This window comes from Nothoprocta perdicaria, unplaced genomic scaffold (assembly GCF_003342845.1).
Source record: "Nothoprocta perdicaria isolate Ctin4 unplaced genomic scaffold, notPer1 scaffold_172, whole genome shotgun sequence".
Classification (NCBI taxonomy): domain Eukaryota; kingdom Metazoa; phylum Chordata; class Aves; order Tinamiformes; family Tinamidae; genus Nothoprocta; species Nothoprocta perdicaria.
This window is the reverse complement of record NW_020454894.1, coordinates 688208-696277: the sequence shown is the minus strand read 5'-3', so window position 1 is coordinate 696277 and position 8070 is coordinate 688208. Positions and strand designations below refer to the sequence as shown.

Here is an 8070-nt window from a genome sequence, read left to right as displayed (position 1 = left end):
GCTGGGACCGCGGGCACTTGGGCGGCGCGGGGACCGTTGGCGGCGGGGCGCTGGCGTTGGGGCCGTTGGCGGCGGCGTCGGGACCGTTGGCGGGCGGGTCCCCCTGGCGGCGGCGGGGCCGCGGTGCGGGGCGCCCCGGGGCCGCGCGGGCCGTGGCGGGAAACGCGCGCGCTGAACTGAGGGGTGCTGACCTAAGATAGCCCCTTTTGGAGATTAGGCAGGAAAACAGCAACTTTCTGCGGCCCAGGAACCGAGTTTTGCCTCCCAACAAGCACGCTAAGAGCTTTGTGGAGATGAGGCGAAACGCCGCGAGACGGCAGAAGGGCCCGGTGGAGATCCCGGTGCCTCTGCGGAAGAACTTGGTAGGGTCCTGCTAGAGCCGGGGCTGAACGGCCCGTGCTGTTGCAGGAACCCTTGCGGCAGGTGCCCCTGGGTGTTGCCTGGGTTTAGAGTCCAGGAATGAGCCAAACTTTTTAAATTCAAGCCTATTCAGATGGCCTGTTCTGAGCTGGAGTTTTCCAGGACAAGACCCTGCCGCCCCTCATGTCCCTTTCGCTCTCCCAAACCGTCTGCATCTCTTTCCTAGGCTGACGATGGTCACCGTGCCTTATGTCACCATCCTTTATGCAAAGGCGTCAGCAGCGCCGGAGGTGCAAGGCTGAGCTGCGTGGAGAGCGCGTTTGATCCTAGGGACGCACGCAAGCTAGCCAGGCTTTTAACAAACGGACAAACAGCAGAAATGGTTTGTCGTTAAAAATATATGTAGGAGATCCTGAAAGTCTTGCAGTCAGCAGGAACTGGTAGTCTGCCGTAAAACCATCTTCCCTCGTGTCCAGGTTAGTTAGCTGTAGGTAACTAGTTTTTGCAGCTGTTTAGTTTCATCATTTATGAAAAGTATTTCCAGTGAGGTCTCCATCCTTTTAGCAGCGGTAAAGTCACTCTTTTTTTTTTTTTTTGGCGTATCTCTTACAGGTTAGAGAATTCCTCTCTCCAGATGGACCCACTTTCTACCCGTTCTAGGACAGTATACGACTTGCAGTTACTTGTCTTGAACTATACAACCAAGCTGGGTGTAGCAGGATTATTCCCTGACAAAATGAGTCATTTTGATGAAACCCCTGCTTGCCTTTTGAATAGCTAGCTTGTTGATCTTTATTATCAAAAACTTTTGAAACCTGTGTTAAACGTGTTCTGTTGGCAGGCGGGATTGATGTATTGATTGTTCCTTTACCAAGAGAGCGAATTCAAGGGAATGAAGCCTCCCTGAAGCCAGGCTCTTCTAGGAACATTGCTGTGATGAGGTTGTCAGATAGCTGCTCTGCATGCAGAGTTTCTGTCACTGATATTAAGTATCTTAACTCCCACTCCCCCCAAAATAAAACCCAATACTTTGAATTTATTTTTAACAAGCCAAATTTCTTCTGATGTGTGGCAGTAAATCATTTCTTCCCTTTCTCCTTCATCTTTCACATCTTGCTAGTTATGCCACTGTATCACCATGCTGTAGCTTTTAATAAAGGACGAGTTGTGCAGCAACAAAGGCAGGAGAATGTTTTCCCAGTGGAGGGAAGCCTATCTTTAGAGGACTTTCTCTGACTTTTTGTTATTATATTATTCACTTTCTTAGTACAATACATATTTCACTTTTTGATTTACCTCGCATATAAATATCTTCTATTCCTTCACAGTGCTCTTGTTTTTAACTGTTTTCCTCTGAGGTTCCTGTTGTTTCGATCCATTTTATTTTTACATAGCATATTCAAATTTTAAATTTAGTTTTTGTGCTTCAATAGTCTGTTAGTTCTGTGGCAACTCATCTTCTGTCTGTGAAAGAGATCGAGTATTGTTACTCCTAAAACAAAGTTTGTACAGAAAAGTGTCTAAAAGAAATTTCAAAAAACCCTCTGTCTCTTTGGAATTGTGCCAGAGTCGAACCCTGAAATACCTATGTCAGTTTTGAAAATTTTCCCTTATTCTGTTGATGTGCTGCTATAATTCCAAGGAGAACCCTGGGATTGCGCTAGTCCTCGCAGTGCACAGGATAGCCCTCACAAGCGGGGATAATCTGCTTCAGGCCCCCTCTTGGAAGATCTCTTGCACAGATTTGCACCTCAGCCTTGCTGGCTCCTGAGCAGCTCCTCATGGAGTACTAAGGCACTTTGCTTTGAAGACCTTTAATCTTGTACTGGGGTGTACAGAAAGACATCCCTGTTTTGGATAACCTGTTCCCTGGAGGCTGAGTGCTTTTGATATGCAGCCATTCCAAAGTCATTCAATACTAGACAACAGTTCAAGTGAGAAGCAGGAAGTTGATTCATTTTATAGCAGCAGAAGGCCTTTAGCAGGTGACAATATTCAGAAAAAAGATGTAAAGAAATCATTGCAAAATATATCTTCAAAACTGTCTGACTTGGCTTCAGGGTTTTCCTTCCGTTTTCTTGGCTTAATTAGCTGTTTCACACAACTTCCCATGATCCGCTCCTTTGATAAGCCCCATCCTAAATTATACACTAATGCGCGATGAAGTGTATCCTTGTATCTTCATTTCCCAGTGGCGTTTTATACCCATTTTATGTAACTGAGGCACAGAGACATTTAGTATTATCTACAGACATCCCTGCTCATCCTCCCTGCTCATGAGGCACAGAGGTAGATGCAAAATTTTTGAGTTCTCGAGCAGAGTCTGCAAGGCCTTATTCTACATACAAGATATTCCAGCAGGATTGGAGGCCTGGAACAAAAATACAAAAACTTACATCCAATGGCCTGCACCTTGCAAACATATGTAAATATTGCCTTTAATTCTTGCAGAAGCGGGTGTGCAAGCGGGTAGAAACCATTCCATGGGAAGCTGACATTGGCTTCCTTGACTGGGCAATGGAGCTGGATTCTAAAGAGAAAGTCTCCACTGACTGTGTTCCTCAAGCTGCAAAGACGAATCAAGATTCACTGGTATGTTTTCATCATCAACAATATGTATTTATTAGAAGAATATATTTAATATATGTTTTAAATAAAATTGGAAGTAATTGTTTTTTTGGTGTTTTTGCGTGTGTTTTTATTAATTAGATTTTTGAAAACCATGGAAGCAGAGGTACTGCCCAGCCTTGCCCAAGATGTATGGCTGGAGAATCTGTGAGTATATTAACCTTCTTTCCATGACATAAAAGATAGACTTGTTCTTAAGTATTAGATCCATAAAACATAAAGTTAATAAAAACCACAATTACATTTCTCAAGAATAAAGCATGTAAATAAAAAAGGGCAGATTGATTTAGTGCTTCTGAGGTATGCCAGCAGAGTACAAACTAATGCATTTCTTCCAGTATTAGTTGGAAAATACAGAGACTGCATACACATTTTTCACATTCACTGTAAAAACCAGAGTTTAGGAAGTAACCAAGGCCCACAATAACACACAACTTCCTCTACCCTGTTTTTATATCTTTCTTGATTTATCTGATGATGGTAAGATATTCAGGAATTCTAATCGTTTTTTTGTCTCCAACCTGATACTTCCTTGCCAAAAAAAATAGCAACCTAAAAATATTACCTGGTAGGTATACTAGCATTAGTTTTAAACTAGTTGGGTAAAGAATCAATGGCAATCAGACCTCGGCACAGACAGCTTGAGTTTTCTGAAAAACAGCGTAATTTCTTGGGCAGCTGAATGGTGCTGAGTTCTGTGCTGCTACAAATAGGCTCCTCTTGATATCTAAGCTAGCTAATTACTTTAAAAAATATATGTCTATATTTTTTAAATGTATATATTTATGTAGGCTGTAGTGACAACTGTAATTTGGCACAGTGTAACATGCTGTAGTACTGCAACAGTAGCAGCAGACTTTCCTGCTACAGAGGAACTTAACAATCCTCTTTTTTCCCAGGATAAAAGACTAAGCTTTCAAAGACTGGGGAAACTGTGAAGGAGGTTGTGGTGTTTTTATAGTTTCATTTTTCATGCAAATTGTCCAACTGAAGGCTTAGGGAGTCTCTCAAAGTGGAAGCTACCGTTAGCTTACGTTTGCATCCTCTGCACCCTTTTGAAACATTGGCTCTCTAAAGAATCTCCTAAAACAATGAGAGATTTGGGGAATGCCATTTCTTTATAAATCCTAAATGTTTATAGTAAGGTCTTTGATCTGATGGTATTAAGAGCAAATTTCCCATTGACTGCCATAGGACTTTGGTTGCTCTCGTAGGTTAGGAGTTGCGACTAAAAAGACATTTGCTGTCTTTTAGATTTAAATTAGATTTTTAGATTTAGATTTGTGTTGATCTATTTCTACTCATCTTTAAAAACAAAATAGAAACCAGATCCATGCCTGATTCCAAGAATACAGAAGTTAGTATGACCACATATTTGAATTTTTAACTTTTCAAATGTGTTACCATCTTTGAGGACACAAAGAGGGCACCGTATTACAGTTTGTATAAATCTTCTATACTAGGGACCAGTTAATTTTGGAAAGTTGTCACTGGTTTTATGTAAAATGAGTATAGACATCTTTATTTTGAATAGCACCATTTCTATTTTGAGTCGCATCAGACTGAAGTATTCTTTTTCCAGGAGCTTACTTGGAGGGTAGAATTCACCTCTTAACACACATTGATATACTGAAGTTTGGTAGAATGGCTGAGTTATTCTGACCACTTTACATGTTTCCTAATTGTCAAGACCAGCTCTGGTTACAGAAATTAAGGAAACAATTTTGTCTTTACATAGTAAGAATTTGATTTCTGTATGTCTGTTACAGGAAATCATACAGGTAGAGATTGGAGTTTAAAGATTAAAATGTGGTGTTTGGTAGTGTCAATTTAGTGTCAATATTCAGTTCTCTAACCTGTGCAGAAGAAGGACATGCCTGTCTGCTCCTGCAGGTCCTGCCAAGTAGGAGAGTTTGCTAGTTTGGACCTAATGCCACAGGCAGACAGGGCTAGAGCAGCTGAGCTGTGTTGAGCTCCTCAGACCATCCTGAGAGAAGCTGCCTTGTGTGAGTGTTCGTGTGTCCAGAGCATTGTAAGTCTTTGCATGGGGTAATGAACTGATCGTACGGATTTATTCACTGTGTTCTCTCTGGGTAATCTGTTGTTTGTGGCTATTACCATAACAACATATACTTTGGTAAATCTGTCAGGGACCACATTAGTAAATTACCTTCATTCCTAAAATAATGCAAAGCTTATATTAAGCAGATGATGCCTAGTAAACTGGTATTAGCCCAGATAACTTTCCTCAAAGTTAAAGTTTCACCTCAGGAAAACCAGAGACTATCACAGCAGCTAATGCAACATTCAGAAACCATTCAGAACAACTACAGTGAACGTGAGGGAGAAGGCTACAGGCAGAAAAAGATTAATAATCTTGTCATTTATTTTCATAATCAATAAATGTTAAGCTTCTGATAAGAAGCTGTGCTTTCTACAGATGATGGGGAAACTGAAATCACTAAAGCATCCATGGTGGGACATGTCAAGCATACAGCATGTTCTACTGAGACAGGTTTTGGTGGCTGTAGGCAGCCTCCTCAGCATTGATCATTTGCATCTGGAAATCCTGCTATTTAAGGAGCTAATAGGTAGTGTGAGTAACATCACCAGCATCAGCACTCCTGAGCACACTGGGGTCTGACTCACTACTGCCCCAACCTTGGGCTTCTCTCTGTGCTTAAGTGCAGCATCATTATTCTCATGGTTTGCTCTCCTGGCCTTTAGGCCTCTTTCCTACATGTTGGGACTACTGTGTTTCAGAAGGAATGATAGAATTGTATTAAACCTGAACTTGGAAAAAAAAAAAAAAAAGAGTACAACCTCGAACCATGTTTTTTAAGCTTTTCTTTTGACTAATGTGTTTTTGACAATTTAGGCAAAGACTTAGAAGATGTGCTAGGTAGAAAGAAGGAAACTAGGTGGAATTTAGGTGGGGGGAATACCATCATTCTTAAGATTTTCCTGTGCTACATGATAACCAGAGGTGAATTTTCTTATTTTATAAGTAACACTGTGAATATAGCTTTTAAACTGACACAAAACTTTTAAATGTGATATAAACAAATGCAAAATTAGGTTTTAAATAACATTTGGTTGTGAGAGGGTAAATCTCTGACCTATCCTTGAAATCTTTAACATTTAGGATTTAGAATAAAACATCTGGTGTTAACAGATATCTGCCCGATGCTAAAATTGCCTGTGGTCATAGTTTAACCTGATGTGCAAAGCTGCAGTCATAGTGCAGTCCAGCTCCTCACACAGATTATGTTGAGAATTCCCTTTACTTTTCAGACTCTCAGAATTGTCAGCAAGTTATTCAAGATGAGGGGAGCATTTCTGGTGCTGGTGCAGTTTCTTTTTTTTTTTCTTTTTTAAGCTTGAAAATTATTAAAAGAATTAAGAAGAAAATATTTTAATCAGCGAACTTTTAATGACTTGGAACTTTATCATTTCAGGGACACTTCAGTCATATCCTGAACTTGTAGAAGTTGAGAGGAGGCAAATCGGTAACGCTCCCCTTGCATTCTGAGCATGCAGGTGTGAACACTGTCCTGCTGGATTTCTGTGCATCCCTTCTACCAGTGGCGAGGGCCTCTGTGTGTTATCAGCACATAGCAGTTTGCTGTATGCCTCAATTCCATTGCACTGCTCTGTATATCATTGGTTTTACACTTGAAAAATGCTCCTGCTTTTAAAAAAGCTCAGTATCACAGAATCCCAGAATGGTTGAGGTTGGAAGGGACCTCTAGAGATCATCCAGTCCAACCCCCTGCTCTAGCAGGGACACCCAGAGCACGGGACACAGTATGAGGAAAAAAAAAATGTGATGCTGTGCTTGGTTTAAGTATTTAGACTAGTTTAGCTGATTTGGCTTTTGACCTTTTTTTGGCTGTTTTTAAGAAGATATTCTTCCTAAATAAACTAGTATCATACAAATATCGAATTCTAGTAAGTGATAGATGAGGAAATGAGTCTATAAAGCAGTTCTACAATAATTTGACATCTAAACTGCTTTATTAGGAAAAGATAAATTCCTTTGAAAACATTATAAATTTTAGCTATATTGAAAGTAAATCAGAGTGTTAGATATTTCAAACACCTCAAATTTTTGTTTAATCCGAAAAAAAATACAGATACCGGTCTCTATCTTTCTATTCCTTCAACTTTTATGAGTGTTTTAACCTTTGCATCCCTAACTTCTCAATTTCCAGGGTCATTTTCCCTAGTTATTTAACTGCAGAATTACCAGACTGGGTCAATTGAGACCATCTAGTTTGATGTCCTGTAACTCTGGTGACTAATATCACCTAGACAGGACACAGTGAGAGGAGACGTTCTAAACGTTGCACTAAATCAGGATTTCACACCAGCTTTGTGGTGGGCATTGCTTCATTTCTTGCCTCTTAGCCTTGAACATCCAGTATTACAAAGACACTAAAAATGTCAATAGTTTTCAATGGCATTTCTGTTTGCACAGTTATTTGTTGATATAAAATATATTGGTCCTCAAGAGAATGTTAAATTTGACTTTTCACTTTTTATTAAGCATTAGTGTCTTTGCTATGTAAAAGAATAATGGCATGGTGTGTGTTTACCCTGTCTACCATTTGTTTAAAGATAGTTAAAATAGCTTTTTTTTTCCCTTGTTGTTGAATTGGCTTACATTAAGGAAAAAAAGGAAAGAAAAGGAAAGAAAAAAAAATTAAAAAGTCTGGGAACTTTAGTTGAAGGTAGGAGGGGGAAGAAGGGTAATTTTTATTCAGTGTTCAAAATTATCATTCATTATATGAGGCCAGACATCTAACAAAAACTTGACCTGGTTTTGCTTACTGCTTTTCCATCAATAATAATGCTGATAACTGAAATACTCTGCATAGATGTAAATTTGACTGTATTCTGAGTGAAGTATCCCAGGGTGAAATAGCCTGTTGTGCTCATTTCACAAACCTAAATCCTTATTTGTTTGTGGGACTAAGCAGTATCTGCCACGTGTCACTGCTTTGGTCCTTGTCAAAGGGCTGCTACTCTGGTCGTTCTGAGGTGTTAACTGACAATTTTGGCCAGTTGTTTTTAGAAACA

The 8070-nt window shown here is 40.0% G+C and overlaps 1 long non-coding RNA gene across 1 annotated transcript; it reads left to right on the top strand.

Annotated features, from left to right (window-relative positions):
• Positions 1–2794: 2794 nt before the first annotated feature.
• On the top strand, positions 2795–6700 carry LOC112944723. Its single transcript, XR_003248825.1, has 3 exons — positions 2795–2952; positions 3070–3135; positions 6447–6700. It is a non-coding gene; the product is annotated as an uncharacterized LOC112944723 (long non-coding RNA).
• Positions 6701–8070: the final 1370 nt, after the last annotated feature.